The 17,726-nt window shown below is 39.4% G+C and overlaps 1 non-coding gene across 1 annotated transcript; it reads right to left on the bottom strand.

Moving 5' to 3' along the window:
• Positions 1 to 9,311: 9,311 nt before the first annotated feature.
• Positions 9,312 to 9,418, bottom strand: LOC133302779 (small nucleolar RNA R71). Its single transcript, XR_009750385.1, has one exon. It is a non-coding gene; the product is annotated as a small nucleolar RNA R71 (small nucleolar RNA).
• Between the last annotated feature and the right edge of the window lie 8,308 nt (positions 9,419 to 17,726).

The raw sequence follows: 17,726 nt of genomic DNA on the forward strand, positions 1-17,726 counted from the left end.
TTTCTTATCTGAGCCCCTCTCTTTTTTACATTGGCTTTATCAAGTTGACTTATAAGTCTTAAGTGTATGGAGGTGGTTTTTCCCTTTCTATTTTCTAACCCGACTTCATATACTGTGGTTTCATAATATTTAACTCGGCTTATTGCCAGAGTTTCATTTTTATCTCGGATTGGGGTGTGATTCTTTTGCCAGGATGGCATCTATCCGAACCCGCCTTCATTTTTATCTGGGATTGGGGTGTGAATTCTTTTGCTAGGATGAATATCTCTAAATTCATTTTCATCTTTATCTCGATTTGGGGTGTGATCCTTTTGTTAGGATCAAATCTCTCAAAACCCGTCTTCATCTTTATCTCGGAGTGGGATGTGATTCTTTTGTTAGGATCACATCTCTCCAAATCTTTTTAGTTGAGTTGCTTAATTGGCAAATGACGAGGGCATTGCCCTCCCTTTTTTTCTTTATGGTGCTTGAGCATATCATGGAAGTTTTCCTTAAGTTGAGGATAAGCCTATTAAATCGCTTGAAGATGATGTATAATAGGCCAAAAGGCTGTGTTGCCTTTTCAAGATTGAGGTCATACGCTGTAAGAACCCACACCGTTAATTAAGGAAGTTAATTAAGTAATTATGAGAAATTAGGAAATAACTCCATAATTGACCTTAATAATTATGAGAAGGCTTAAATAAATATAGAAAGTGATTATGAATCCTGAAAGTCGCTTTTCGGAAGAAAAGTGCAGATACCGGTTCTGCTACTCGGTATAAATGCGTACCGATGAAGTATCCAGGAAAATTATAATAAGTGTGGGAATATTCCTAAAATAATATGTACGACTAGTAAAACAAGTTTCAGGTCAAAATAATGAGAACTGGTATCAGAATTGATACTGGCTAAGGAAAAGCGCGTACCGGAAAGGTGCTGCGAAAAATAAAATAAAAATATGATAAATCCTAGAAAATTGAGTAGGTTCAGAATCCTAAGTTTGGGATTTAAATTCTAAGCGTAGCAATTAATGCTAATACTGTGTGTTTAATTTTACGTGAGCTATAAATACTCACTTTGGCCCAAACCCCTAGGCATTTGTTTATTGCTACGTGAGTGGAGGCTGACCAGAATTCCACTGTTACATTGCCACCTTCTCTTCACCATTCCTTTGCTTTCTCTCCATTGAAGCCCTCTTGAGACCATTGTTCCCCTTGAGTTTTTCATAAGGACTCCTTGTGTGGGTGTGCTTGAACCTTTGGAGAGTGAAAGGTTCTCCAATTCTGAGTGGTAGCCACTGTCATAGGGTGATTTTGGGGCTGAGTTGGTGTGTTCTTGTGGTGAGAGTCTTGTCCTTGACTTTGAAGGCTTCAAGAAGCCATTTTGAAGGGGAAAGATGTAACCTTGTTATTCATTTTCGTGCACCTATAAGGACAGAACCTTGGAGCTGAGTTTGGAGCTCCAAGCCACTTCATTTTCGGATTTTTAAGACTTGGAAGGTATACCTTGGTCACACTTTGTCTTTTGATGATTTTAAGCTTGTTTAAGCAATTAAAAATCGTAACTTGAACCTTTTGATAAAAGGAACATGTTTCTGGGTTCATAACATGTTGATAAACATCTGTTTTAGGAGTTCTTGGACTCCAGTGCGAGTTTTGATCATTGGACGTCAATTATACCTTTAAAACTCAGTTTTCTGCATTCTGTCGAAGAAGTATTCGAATACGTTTCGGGCAGTATTCAAATACTTCTTGGAAAAATGCAGTAATCGAATAATTCGCGAGACAACAGCGACCTAGTTTAGTAAAATTGAGATATCTCGAGCTACAAAGCTCTAAATTGAATGAGGTTTGGACCTATGTGAAGCTAACACATAGGGTTAAAACCCTGTAAACTTTAAGATCCATTGGATAAGTTTATTGCTCTCATTTTATGTTTTAAGTCGCGACCCTATTGCTGGAAATTCAATTGTTGTAGGAACTTTGCAAAAATCTTAACCGGAGTTATACAACTCTGATTGAGACATAAAATATGTCGTTGGAAAGCTTGAGATGTCTAGTTTATCATATTAAAATTTTAGAGTATTGGGATACTTTTCTGGGAAGAAAATTATTCGGATACCTTGAAGAAATAGTCGAATACTGGGTAGTATTCGAATACTTGTGTATGTGGTATTCAGATACCTTGTGGTATTCAGATACTGGGAGAAAAGTATTCGGATACCCTGTGGTATTCGAATACTTTAGTTAAAGTATTCAGATACTTTCTGGAGAGCTGGAGTATTCGAATACTCATCGAGGAGTATTCGAATACCTCCTGCAGAAACAACATGAAATGACTTAAAATGAGATGAAAAACCTTAATCACTTAATGTAACCTTGAGTAATGGTTATTGATGATTAATTACTGTATAAACAGATTGTGACTGTGCTGTGTGTGGGCTTTTGAGCTAATGAGAGCTTTTGGTTTGATTCTTGGTTTGTATAGCTAGCTTGCAAGGTAAGTTTTCGTGTCCTCGGTTTAGCCATTGTTGGTTCCACCATGTCCCATGGGGGGATGGTTTATATGCATGATATTGTTTTCATGTATTGTTTTGATAAATTCTATTGAGCTATTATATGCGAGTGCTTTATGATATGCATGCGGTGTTCCACCTATACGGTAAGCCTGAGTATGTGGGGATATACAAGATGGTGAGGCTGTGGGTGAGCTGCAAGCGATGTTCCTTGTACTTATTGTGGGGTTGTAGACGTAGGTCCTGCATTTCTCGGGCCAGTAGAATAGTGATAACACACATGGCATGAATATCTGTTGCACTGCATAGTTTTGAAACTTTTATTGAATTACTGCTTTTAGAACTTATATTGCACATGTAAGTGAGCTTGGGGTGAAAGATCCTTAAGGACCCATTGTCTTACTGAGATTTCTGTTTACAGATCTCACCCCACATTTGGGGCACCGATTCAGGTTCAGGTAATGCGGTGGTTGAGACCTCTAGCGGCAGGAGGCCGAAGCTTAGCTGATATTGCTGTTTATATGCTGACATGTTTGGATGCTGGATTATATATGCTGATGATATGCTATTATCTTGTTATTATTTTGTTGCTGTTGTTGAGACTATGTTGGCTGTGTTGCCCTATTTGGTGAGCATGGGGATTGTCCATGCCACATTGATTGACTATGTTTTAGTTTAGTTTTGAGCGGTAATAATGTATCATGATTATGTCGGACTACGTGTTGTAGTTCCGTGATTTTAGACACTCAACATTATTTATATATGAGGTATTCCAGTTATTGTTGAATTGCAATTACATACAGGCGATGTTTTTATGGAAATGACTAAGTAATCAACTTGGGTAAGTATAATGACGTCATAATTGAAAAGATAAAGATATTCCACATTTTTAAATTAAGCGTGGCTTAATACGATGATATGATAACAAACCAGATATATACGGGGTGTTACATACGCATCCCTTCTTACTTTTTCCTTTATGTTGTAATATATGTGTTGCTTTAAACTTTTAGAGCTGACCAAAATTTTCGAACATATTCCCTTCATAATGATTTATTAAATTGATTTGGTGTTCCTCCATGACGACAGTGGCATAAAAATTCTGCCATGGCTTTCATATTCGTTGTATAGCTCACCTAGCTAATCCTTTTAGAAAGGACATTGGTGAGTAATTCAAATATATGAGATATTTATAAATCATAGTAGTTAATAATAATAGTAATCAAACCGATTAATTTGAGAGTCTCTGTTCACAGGGAAAGATCTCAGAGAACCATGTCTTGTGTGGCTCCGGAGAGTAGGCTGAGATGTGGGTATTGTGGCTGCAGTGCTATATGTTAATATAACATCTGTGTGCCCTCGTGGTATATTGTCGTGTTGACAGAGATGTTCAGCCGGTGGCTGGTATGTTTATATAGCATCTACGTGTCCTCTCTCAGGCATCTATGAGAAAGATACCTTAGATATAAGTGGATCATTGTTCAATATAATAATAATGGCATAGTCAAAGGGTGGGGTGTGTGCATAGTGAGAGGAAGGGGTTTTGAATGTGTGTATCTTATTGGCTTAACCCTCTATTTATAGATGGATTATCTGACACGAGTGTATTTCTAGGCTTCTCAGAAATACTAGTGGCCAAAGTCCAATTGATTAAGTATAAGGATAGAATCGTCATTAATAGAGGATTCTCTTTCCTATTTACATGACTTTTCTTTTGTGTTGTCTTTTATTGGACCTTCTAGAATACGAGCATTTGCCAGGTCCGTAATACTTATATTATAACAAGAATCCGAACACTGAAGAACATAGGGTGTGTTTCAATGTGTTTTTTTTTTTTGTTTTTAAAAATTGTTTTGAGGATAAATTTTGAAAACTGATTTTGAGAGTAAAAAAAGAAAAAAATTGTTTGAATATAGTTATAAAGAAGTTGTAGTTATTTACAAAAATGTCATTAATGAATCCTCATATTGACAAAATTGCCAACACAAAATAATATAAAATAAAAATAAAAATCGATTTAATTACGAAAATGCCATTAATGAATCCTCTTATTTACAGGAATGACACCGCAAAAACAATAAATGAGAAAACAACTTTGGAAAACATCTTGTAGTTGTTTTGCGGCAAAAAAAATTATTTATTGCATTTTAATAAAATAATTACGCATTTATTGCTGTTTGGGGAATAATTACAAATGTATTGCACACTGTGACGCCTCTTTGGGGCGTCTCTCATGAAGGAGAAGACGCCCCAAAGAGGCGTCACATGTGACTCCTAAAAGAGGCGTCTCATGTGCACAATTATAAATTCCCACATTTTACCATTTCACTCCTTACTCATTCACATCTCTCTACCTCTCTAACCACTGTTCGTAGCGAAGCTCTGCCAACTTAGGTATGGTCGTAATACCTCCTATGTATACTTTTAAATTACAGTGGTAGTTAGTAATACATGTTAGGATTGATCGTATATTAGAGACTTAGAACATTAGGATAGTCACTTAGAAATTTTGCGCCATGCTATGAATGTTGTAATGATACTTCCCTTTTTGGTTACGTAGTTATTATTATTAATATCTAATTATGCATTAGGGTTTAGCGTATTAATTAGTGATTTAGAAAATAGTGATAGCGACTTCGTAAATCACATTGTATGTATGATGTCATTAATGCGAGAGTGTATTCATAATTTTGTAGTCAGTTAGGTGTGATGATTAGTACATATTTATGAAGTTATTAGTGACCTAGGGTTAAGTATTCTGTAAGTATTATATTAATTTTGTCTAATGTTTTTTATTTATTTAATTACAAATAAATGACTGTACTACGTATTAACATTATTTCATTAATTTCGATTTTAGTAAAATAAATGACGCATATGCTTAAATTTTTTGATAATAAATTATGGCATTGCTTAATTAATTTGTAAATAAAATGGGGCATTACATGTCACTAATTCAAATGTTGTTTTATATGATATAGTTGAGGGTAACGACTGATTCATCATCTTCATCGGGTTCTGCATCGGATGTAGAGCCTACCGATCCCAGCATGTACATCATACCTGGGCCGTACAGATGGGACGTGCTTCGTAAGAGGACGCAACGTGCTTATATTTCACATCGAGTGTGGAATACGAAGCATGTCAGGAAAATAAAGACCATGCGTGGGAAGCCAACGGGGGGTCACCTACCGGCGCTATCCCAGAGGTTGTCGCAGACTACCTGACACAGTCTGGATTTATACATGTTGCCCGGATGCGACATATCCAGGTATGCAATTTATGTTGTTTTGTATTTATGTAATTATTCAATATCATTCGTTAACACGCTGTAATTGCATAATTTGTCACTGATCGATGCCCTTTTAATTAGTGTCAGGCGGCGTCTGAGCACCCATTCATGGATTCACAGGGGCCAGTTTTCCAGGCTAGTCCCATGGCTATGGCAGGGGCGGATCCGGCATCCTCGCAGCCTGAGTTCCAGCAGAATTCACAGGGACTTGATGCCGATGTGCCCCATTGGACTGCAGAGGATACCACAGAAATGTATCGTACACTAGGCCTTGTCACAGAGAGCCATGACAGTGGGGAGACTCTAGCCACGGATTCCCACAGTCAGGGATACACCCCATTTGAGATGCATGGCAGTAGTGTAGGATACGATTATTCACATTATCCAGGTTAGTCTTTAGATATTGGTGGGCACGGATCCGCAGATGATTTCATGCGTGCGGCGATGGATGACTTCCAGACTCCACCGCCACAGGCACGTCAGGGAGACCCAGTTTGGGACAGACATATACTGCCAGATAGGGATGCACGACATAGGCCATGGCCACCATGGTCGTAGTTTCATTGCCATTTAGGGCTTTATTGTATTAGGGTTTAGACTCTATCATGTTGTTATTTTGTGGACTGTACATTATTCTACTTATTTGGACTACTTACCATGCTTTTTGTATTTATGATTTGTTGGTCGCCCTTATTGCACTTATGATATGGTAACTAATCAAGACGGTTAATAGTATGAGAATAAAAACATACATAAAGGACAGGAAAAAGTCCAACATAAAATACAGTACAATTCAAGCAATAAAATAACCAACAACAGAAACAGAATTCTAAGTATCTCAGTCGTTTCTCCCACGATTTGGACATCCTTGCCAATTATGGTCGCGTTCCTTGCACAGTCCACACCGGATACGGCTTTGAGTTGTCTCAACTTTGGCCGCGTTCCATCAATTTGTATGACGGGTTTGGCAAATTTGAATGCCTCAAAACACTGTCTAAACGTCCAAAATATGCGATGAAACACTTTTTTTCCAGTCACTAAGATCTGCTCTGCATAAAGATCATTTGTTTGGATATGATAAAATGAACCTGGAGAAAAGCGAAGCATGTATTCGCACCACCTTGGCAAAAAAGCATACGATCCCTCCCAATCACCGTACATAATTCCCATCGCTTTCTGCTTCGCATACCACGCCTTTCTGTAGGAAACTTTAAAGCCATATTTAGAGGTTATCTTTTCTTGCACCAATGAGATTGACACAGATGGTTCTTCCTTTATCATCCCTGCATTGAAGAGTACTGATGAATCCTTAGTTCATCATGGTTTTTAGCAGGAATTAGGATCAAATTGTGTGATTAAATGATGAAAAACAAGGTTAATATCCTAAGATGTCCTCAATTACAAGTTCAAGAGCTTTATTGGAAATTTGTATGATTCTTGTAGGAAAAGCAAGCTTGAAAGACAACTGGAGAAGGAAGAAGATTCTGGAGCTCAAGAGGAGAAAAATTGCCTAAGTGTTGAGCGCTAAAACGTCCACACTGAGCGTTTTAGCGCCCTGTTACAGGAAGAGGCCAAAACTTGCTGGTGTTGAGCGCTAAAACGTCCACACTGAGCGTTTTAGCGCCCTGTTACAGGAAAAGGCCAAAACTTGCTTGTGATGAGCGCTAAAACGTCCACACAGAGCGTTTTAGCGCGCTGCTACACTAAGAAGATGGAAAATTGCTGGTCTTGGGCGCTAAAACGGCCTGCAATATGCGTTTTAGCGCCCTAAAGTGGAAAAAGATTCTGGTCTTCACCGCTTAAACGTCCAAATCAAACGTTTTAGCGTTGGAGTCAGTTAAAGTTAGTTGAGCATTCACCAAGTTTGGACGCTAAAACGGTCATTCCTTAACGTTTTAGCGTTGAAATCAGTTAAAAGCAGTTGAGCATACGTAAAGCATGGACGCTAAAACGGCCACTTATGGACGTTTTAGCGCCCACATCAGTTTTCTGTTTTTAATTGTAACACTATATAAGGCAAAGCCTTGACACTTAGATCAGAATCTGGGGGATCTGAACTCTCTCTCTCTCTTAAATTTAGTCTGACTTCTCTCTAAATTCTCTTAGTTTTTGTATTAGGATTTCCTTGTAATAGTTTGGAGATTGAAGACTTTCAACATGGAAATGAAGTTTGTTTCTTCTTCTCTTATTTATTCCTTAGTCATGTCTGAGTAGAGTCTTTGTAGTCTGAATGCAATTGAACTCCATGATAATATTATGTTGATTTGATTAATATGATGAAGTATTTTTCATGTGTTGATTTGAGATTTTCTGAGTTAATTATTTCTATCAAAGAAGTAGTATAGAACAGGGATGTTTATATGACTTCTGTATTTGATAATCTCAACATCAGAATTCTAGTACTCAAGGGATTGATGCTAGAATTCTGATGTAATCTTAAAAACTTTAGTATTTCATGCATGTATTAAGAAAGAGATCACCAAGGGATTGGGGTTTCTGATTAATGTATCTATCAGGGTAGTAAGGGATTACATCTTGATGATAAGTAAAAGGTTGATTAACATCACATGGAAAGGAATTCATCATATGATCAATTTTTATATGGGTTATCATGGAGGAAAATTGTTTTCTGACTACTTGTTGTTTTTATTAATTCCTAATCCATATTTACTTTGTGTCAATTTACTTAAAATCAATTTTTTGGTGACAAATTATTCATGATTTTTACAAACTCTTATTTGATTCAAATTAGTTTTCTATGGTATATCGGTGTTTGAACACAATTCCTCGTGGGAACGATCTTTACTCATCATTTTATTACTTGTACGACTAGTGCACTTGCTAAACGTCCAACAAGTTTTTGGCGCCGTTGCCGGGGAATTTGTTTTTCAACACTAACTGATACTATAGAATTCTGAGATTGAATCCTTTTATTTTCAGTATTTTAGTTTATGTTAAGTTTCTGGTCAATTTTGATTCTGGTACATGCGAGGTACACTTGATCCAAATTTGTTGTTGTATGATCCAGAATTAGAAAGGACATTGAGGAAGCACAAAAGGGCAGCCAGGCAAAGGAGACAGTTGCAAGAAATTGGTGAATCAAGTACGGTTAATCAGGAAGATATAATGGCAGAGAATCACAGACCACCACCACCACAGAGGACACTGGGAGAGTACATGACTCCTGCAGTGATTCCTCCAATTGGGAGTGTTGTGCGCCCAACAGTGGAGCCCAACAACTTTGAATTGAAGCCTGATTTGATACATTTGGTGCAGAAGGATCAGTTTGCTGGAACCAGTGCGGAGGACCCTTACTTGCACATAGAGAACTTCCTATTGTTGAGTGATACTGTGAAGATAAATGGTGTCACAAGAGATGCAATTCTGTTGAGACTATTCACTTATTCACTGACGGATGATGCAAGGAGATGGCTGCAATCATTGCCACAAGGAAGTATAACAACTTGGGATGATTTGCAAACCAAGTTCTTGCAAAGGTTTTTCTCAGCATCCAAGAGGGCCAAGTTGAAGGATGAAATTACAAGCTTTAAGCAGAAAGAGTCAGAATCTATTTATGAGGCTTGGGAGAGATTCAAGACTTTGTTGAGGAAATGTCCACAGCATGGAATTGAGGCATGGCAACAAGCAGCAATCTTCCTGCAAGGAATGACCACTAACACCAGAACCTTGGTGCATGCCACTGCTGGTGGATCATTGACTACCAAGACCCCTCAAGAAGCCTTGGATATCTTTGAGTCATTAGCATCTCAAGAATTTGATAATGCTCCAGTGGCGGACAGAAGGACAGGAATTATCAGGTTGGATGGGTGTGATGCTCTGTTGGCAAGGAATGATCAACTGATGCAGACACAGAGACAACAACAGCAACAATTAGATACCCTTATTAAGCAACTCTCTTCACAAAAGGTAGCTTCTGTGGAAACAAAGAGTGTATGTGCTATCTGTGGCAAGGGCCATGTGACAGAGGAGTGTGATTATGGGGGATCATCAGAACAAGCAAAGGTGAATAGAGTGTGGTATGATCAGAATAATCAAAGGAACTACAATAATCAGGGAAAGAATGTTTATATGCCACCATGGAAAAACAAGAATCAACACCCAGGATTCAGCTATAGTTCCAACCATCAATTGAATCCACCATTACATCCTCCACCACCGCATATGAAAGAGCAGTCAAGTGATCCTGCTGCATGGGAGAAAGCGTTTGCTCAGTTATCTAAGACAACTCAGGATTATATTCAGGGTTCTACTTCATTCAGGGAAGAGACAACTGCATTCATGCAGGAGACCAGAACTTCTTTCAGAAATCAGGAAGCATCAATCAGAAATTTGGAGACCCAGATTGGTCAATTATCAAGACAGATATCAGAGAGACCACAAGGGAAATTTCCAAGTGATACACTGGTGAATCCTAAGGAGCACTGTAAAGCAATTATGACAAGAAGTGGGTTGGTACTTCAACCAGGGAAAAAGAAGGTGGAAAATAAAAAGAATGAAGAAGAGGTTGTGGTTGAAGATGTAGTCTCTGATGATGAAGGAGAGAAAATGAGAAATGAGAAAAGTGAGAAGGAAGTAGTTGTTAGAGATGTTATAGTTGGAGTTGACAAAGAAGAGGAAGGGAAGGACAATAAGAATGAAGGAGAGGTAGAAGTTGGTAAAAATGCTTCCCCACAAAAGATGATGAAGTGGGAAAAGAAGAAGATGGCTGACAAGAAAGAACAGCCAGTTAGTTTATCTCCCTATGCTAAAGTTCCCTACCCTCAGAGGTTGAAGCAAGAGATTCAGAAACAGCACTATGCAAGATTTCTGGATATCTTCAAAAATTTACAAATTAACATACCATTTTCTGAAGCACTGGAAAACATGCCTCACTATGCAAAATTCATGAAGGATCTTCTTACTAAGAAGAGGAAATTAACTGATGGTGAGACAGTGGCCCTAACAGCAGAGTGTAGTGCCCTAATCCAGAAGAAGCTTCCAACAAAAATGAAAGATCCAGGAAGCTTCAGTATCTCTATTGCTATAGGAGATGTGGAGGTGGGAAAGGCATTGTGTGATTTGGGAGCCAGTATAAACTTGATGTCGTTGACAGTATGTAGAGCTTTGGGAATTAACACTTTGAAGGAGACCAATCTTATTCTGCATCTTGCAGATAGATCTATCAAGAGGCCTGAAGGTGTGGTTGAAGATGTTTTGGTCAAGGTAGACAAGTTTATTTTTCCAGTGGATTTTGTGATTCTTGACATGGAAGAAGAGGATACAGAAAGTCCTTTATTGTTAGGAAGACCCTTTTTAGCAACTGCAAGATCTTTGATAGATGTTGAACAAGGAAAGTTGTTGCTAAGGGTGGATGAGGAAACAGTCACAATTGATGTATTTGAAACCATCAAGCATCCTGTTGATGTGGAGGATTGTTTTAGATTGGATGTGATACAGGAGGTTGTGGAAGAAGTGAATAAAAAAGAAGAATTCCCAGTTGAGGAACAAAGATCAGAAGAAGAGACAGGTACAGAGGATTACCAAGAAGAGCCAGAAGTGGAAGAGCTTGAGAAGAAGATTGATGACATTCCAAAAGGAGCACCTAAGGTAGAACTTAAAGAATTACCTTCACATTTGAAGTATGTGTTCCTTGGGGACGATCAAACATATCCAGCAATCATTAATGCAATGTTGTCTGATGAGGAAGAAGGGAAGTTGATTAAGGTACTCAAGAAGAATAAAATGGCTATTGGATGGCAGTTTTCAGATCTTAAGGGTATTAATCCTTCCTTTTGCACTCACAAAATATTGATGGAAGAAGAGGTCAAACCAGTAAGGCAACCACAGAGGAGACTCAACCCCACTATGAAGGAAGTAGTGAGGAAGGAGGTGGTGAAGTTGCTTGATGCTGGGATGATTTACCCAATTTCAGACAGTGCTTGGGTGAGTCCTGTGCAGACCGTGCCCAAGAAAGGGGGGATGACTGTGGTGAAAAATGAGAACAATGAGTTGATTCCCACAAGGACAATCACTGGCTGGAGAATGTGCATTGATTACCGGAGGCTGAATAAGGCAACCAGGAAGGATCATTTTCCACTTCCTTTCTTGGATCAGATGCTAGAGAGGTTGGCAGGACATGCTTTCTATTGCTTCTTGGACGGTTATTCAGGGTACAATCAGATAGCTGTGGCACCAGAGGATCAGGAGAAGACTGCTTTTACATGTCCATATGGAATATTCGCATACCGGAGGATGCCTTTCGGTTTATGCAATGCTCCTGCCACATTTCAAAGGTGCATGCTTTCCATTTTTTCTGATATGATAGAAGAATACATAGAAATTTTTATGGACGATTTTTCTGTATTTGGTTCTGATTTTGATGTATGTCTAGGAAATTTAGATTCTGTTTTGAAAAGATGTCAAGACTGTAATTTGGTTTTGAACTGGGAGAAGTGTCACTTTATGGTGACAGAAGGTATAGTTCTTGGACACAAGGTGTCTAGGAATGGAATTGAGGTGGACAGGGCAAAAATTTCTGTGATAGAGAAACTTCCTCCACCTGTAAATGTTAAGGGTGTGAGGAGTTTTCTTGGTCATGCAGGATTTTATAGGCGGTTCATAAAAGATTTTTCAAAAATTGCTAAGCCCTTATGCAAGTTATTAGTTAAGGACCAAGAATTCCTGTTTGATGATGAATGTTTGCATGCATTTCATGTTTTAAAAGAAAAGTTGACCACTGCACCTATCATGATGGCACCTGATTTTTCATTACCATTTGAATTAATGTGTGATGCCAGTGACTATGCCGTAGGAGTGGTATTGGGCCAAAGAGTGAATAAATTGTTGCATGTCATTTACTATGCCAGTAAGATCTTAAATGATGCACAAAAGAATTATGCTACTACAGAAAAAGAATTACTGGCTATTGTGTATGCATTTGACAAATTCAGGCCATATCTGTTAGGATCAAAAGTTATTGTTTACACTGACCATGCAGCTTTAAAGTATTTGTTAAGCAAGCAGGATGCTAAACCCAGATTGCTCCGCTGGTTGTTACTGTTGCAAGAGTTTGAGGTAGAAATCAAGGACAAAAAGGGAGTTGAAAATTTGGTGGCTGATCACTTATCCAGGATTACAGAAAAAGAGCTTCAAGAAGGACCGGAAGTAGTGATCAGAGAAGAGTTTCCTGATGAACATGTTTTGGCAATATGTGCTGTAACAGAGATGGTTGGGGATAAAGTCTTATCTATCAGTACCCCACCATGGTTTGCTGATTTTGCCAATAATAAAGCTGCTGGATTGATGCCTAAGGATTTAACATGGCAACAGAGGAAGAAATTTCTGCATGATGTTAAGAGGTATATTTGGGATGAGCCATATCTTTTCTATAGATGTTCAGATAGTGTGATCCGACGGTGTATTCCAGAGGAAGAACAGAAGGATGTGTTGTGGCATTGTCATGGTTCTGCATATGGTGGACATTTTGCAGGTGAGAGAACTGCAGCAAAAGTATTGATGAGTGGCTTCTACTGGCCCACTTTATACAAGGATGCAAAGAAGTTTGTGGAGGCATGTGACAACTGTCAGAGAACTGGGAATATTTCTAGGCGACATGAAATGCCGTTGAACAATATCCAGGAAGTGGAGATCTTTGATGTTTGGGGTATGGATTTTATGGGACCTTTCCCTTCTTCCTACTCTAACAAGTATATATTGGTGGCAGTTGATTATGTTTCCAAATGGGTTGAGGCTATAGCTACACCAACCAATGATTCCAGGGTGGTGATTGCTTTTCTGAGAAAGAATATATTTTCAAGATTTGGAGTCCCTAGAGCTATCATTAGTGATGGGGGCACTCATTTTGATAATAGGATGGTGGAGTATGCCTTGGCTAAGTATGGAGTGAGGCACAAAATAAGCACTCCATATCACCCACAGACTTGTGGTCAGGTTGAGATTTCCAACAGGGAATTGAAGAGAATATTGGAGAAGACTGTTGGGAATGCTAGGACCCAGTGGTCCAAGAAACTTGATGACACCTTATGGGCATATAGGACCGCTTTCAAAACTCCTATTGGGATGTCTCCATTTCAGTTGCTGTTTGGAAAAGCATGCCATTTGCCAGTTGGATTGGAGCACAAGGCTTTGTGGGCTGTGAGATATCTGAATTTTGATTCCAAAGCAGCGGGACAGAAAAGATTATTACAACTGGATGAATTGGATGAGTTTCGTTTGTCTGCTTATGAAAGTGCCAGTTTGTATAAGGAAAAGACAAAGCTATGGCATGATAGGAAGATCACACCTAGAGACTTCAAGGTGGGGGATCAAGTACTTCTGTTCAATTCCAGGTTGAAGCTGTTTCCAGGGAAGTTAAAGTCTAGATGGTCTGGACCGTTTGTGGTAAAAGATATGAAACCGTATGGGGCTGTAGAAATCAGTTCTTTGGATTCGGACAGAAGTTTTACAGTCAATGGTCAACGATTGAAGTTATATGTTGGAAGTGCTGTGGATAGGCAACTACTGACAGTTGCTCTATTAGAGGTAAAATAGATCATACCCGTCAGGCTCGTGACGTTAAACAAGCGCTGAGTGGGAGGCAACCCACTGTACTAGGTATGTAATTCCATGTTCATACCATATCCATAAGATGAAGAAGAAAAGGGGGAAATTTTTGAAAAATCAAAGAGAAATTTTTTGCTATGTGCTGGGCGCTAAAACGTCAACCCTGACCGTTTTAGCGTCCCAAGAGTTCCATCATTATGAAACTCTCTGGTTGTGCGCGCTAAGACGTTCATTATGAGCGTTTTAGCGTTCACTAACAACACCAATCCATGCACTCTGGCCAACAGCGCTAAAACGCTCAGTCTGACCGTTTTAGCGCTGTGCTGCACAAAGTGTGCATTTTTCTCTGGACAAGGACGCTAAAGCGCTGGTAAGTCAACGTTTTAGCGCCCTGTCACTAATTCGATATAACAGAGTTCCTCTTCTCTTTTACTCTTACATTCGTATACTTTGCCTCTCTTTTCCACAACGCACTCCTTATCTCACATTTGTATCATCCATCTTCGTAGTTTCTTCCACATCCTCTCATCAACATCAAGGTATGTAACTCATCTCATTTCCCTCCATCACATATCATATCTGAAGCATGCAATTATTGGGCATTTTCTAGGGCATTTCACATGTTGATTGCCTGTATCATTCGTAGGATTGCATGTTGATTTAGTTTTATTTGTATTATTCTCCTGAACTATTGCTTTTGACTGATATTTTGGGAATGAGACAACAAATCCAGCGCGTGTTGGTTCTAAATTGTCTTCAAACAACAACCCAGCGTACACACACACAAGGTGTTCGTGGAAATGCCTGACCCAAAAATTGGCCTAGCGCTAAAACGCTCAGTGTGACCGTTTTAGCGCCCGTCCAGTTTTTACACACGTTTAAGGTCTAGCGCTAAAACGCTCAGTGTGACCGTTTTAGCGCCCGTCCAGTTTTTACACACGTTTAAGGCCAGGACGCTAAAACGCTCAGTGTGACCGTTTTAGCGCCCAGGCCCTGTTTCATACAAAATTGAGGGTCTACATTATGGCATTGTGGGGTTGTAATTCATACATGTTTTGATCCAAATTCCCCACTACAAGAGTTCTAAATCTGGGAATTGTGGAATTGGATTCATGATATGTAATTGTTTGACATTTGGACTGATTTTCTCTTGTTGTGTAGGCACAATGTCTTCTCCTTCTCAACCAGCTCCTGCTACAAAAGGGAAAAAGAGATATAAGAAGCGAGCACGAGTGAATCAAGGAGGAGATACTGAAGCTGAGCCTACCCCACAGTTTGATGCTCACTTTTGGAAAAGTGAGGAACATGAGAAACGGTATACTGACAAGACTTCCAAGAGGCCATTTGTGAGAGAAAGAAAATTTGTTCTAGAACAGGATGAATATCCCCAGTTTCAGTCTCAGCTGAAGACCAGGGATTGGGCAACTTTTGGAAGAATATTGGGTGATAGCAGTCCTAACATAGCAAGGGAATTCTTTGCTAATGCATTTAATGGAGATCAAGGAGGCCAGAGGACCTTCACTAGCTGGGTGAGGGGAAAGAAAGTGAAGTATGATGCTCACACCATCCAAAAGCTGCTGAAGATAAGGTTCTGTGACTATATCCACAATGCCAGTTGTGAGTTCAGGAGAAACTGGCAGAATATTGAAATTCCACCAAGGAGGAGTGACCCAAACTTTGACACCTGGACCAAGATGGGGGCAGCTGAGCCTATTTTGCAGACTATAGCCAAACCTGGTGAAACTTGGGAGTTAACCAAGGATAAGGTTGCTCCTAAGTTGATTTGGTTGAGGCATTTAAATGGTGAGGCTAGAGTCTGGTTTCACTTTGTAATCTCAAATGTCATGCCCTCTTCCAACCAGGCAGAGGTTATCCTGAAGAGAGCTGTCCTGATTCACACTATCATGACAAGGGCGAAGGTGGAACTTCCTATTCTCCTTCAGGACAGCATTTATGATATGGCTCACTCTGACAGTGACTCTGCTGCTTTGGGTCACTGTTCCTTGATTCAGTTGCTTTGTCAGAAAGCTGGTGTAGATGTTACTGATAATGGGGCACCAACTAAATTGCACCCTACAATTGATGCCGCAATGATAACAAAGCAATTGAAGATAGGAGGAGGGGAGGTCACAGGATTGACTCCTGGTAGGAAATCTACAACTCAGAGTGATGATGAATTCGAAGAGAGGCTAAGGTCAGGGGAGCAATGGACGGTGAACACTGACTTCCGAATGAGACATTTGCGCAGGCATCTCCGGTTTATGCAGTCCAGCCAGCACTCATTTCAGACATATATGGTGACGATGTTGAAATCTATATGTGAGGCTCAGGGCTTAGATGTTATTGATTACCAGCCTGCTGTATACCCTCATTCTGATGAGGAGGAAGCCTTTGAGGCAATGGCCCGGACTCACTATGCTGATCATGTGGATGGAGCTGCGCCTGCTGATGGTGCTACATCTTCCCATGCTGCACCCACTCCAGAGAGACAGCCTGGTGTTGATGCTACTACCACAGAGACCACTGCTGCTGCTGCTGCTGATACTGGTGCTATGGATGAGGACAGGGGTATTGATCCTGAGTACAACCCCTTGCCTACTGCTGATCCAGGCTCATATTTGGTGTTTAGTGATGATGAAGAGTCTACTGACTAGACTTCTCATTTTGTTTTTATACATTTTCTGTTTTTATGGTTTTATTTTGGATATTTTTAGTTATTTGTTAGTACATTGAGATTCTCTGTTTGAATGATGCACTTTTGAAATAGTACTGATGCTATTTGTTGATATGTGAATGTGTTTCAGAATTTGTCAACTGCTTTTTAGATTTAAATTAGTTGCTGGGGAGATCCTAAATTTTCAGATTATGTGTTCAGATAAGGGGTAAGGAGGAAAGCTCTGTAGGAGAAAGGTGTTTCTGCAATGAACAAAAATATTAAGTGTTAAGTGTTGGAAATTTGGAGAAAAAGAAGAATGCAATTTGTTCTGCTTATGAATCACTGTAACTATGGAAAGTGAGAAGATGGGCAAGCTTATAGTAGTTTGAGTGCAGTGGAGATTGAGTGATGAGTACACCCTTAGACACTAGAGTGCAAGAGAGTTTATTCTCACAATTTTTGAGAAGTTCCAAGTGAGGGGGTGTTTTGTGTTGAAGGTCTCTGCATTTCATCTTACTGATCTGTTGAAAGTCATTGTAATGAGGTTAATTACAAGTTCAAGAGCTTTATTGGAAATTTGTATGATTCTTGTAGGAAAAGCAAGCTTGAAAGACAACTGGAGAAGGAAGAAGATTCTGGAGCTCAAGAGGAGAAAAATTGCCTAAGTGTTGAGCGCTAAAACGTCCACATTGAGCGTTTTAGCGCCCTGTTACAGGAAG

This window comes from Gastrolobium bilobum, unplaced genomic scaffold (assembly GCF_033153095.1).
Source record: "Gastrolobium bilobum isolate Gb01-03AN ecotype WA unplaced genomic scaffold, APGP_CSIRO_Gbil_v1 utg156418, whole genome shotgun sequence".
Taxonomy (NCBI): domain Eukaryota; kingdom Viridiplantae; phylum Streptophyta; class Magnoliopsida; order Fabales; family Fabaceae; genus Gastrolobium; species Gastrolobium bilobum.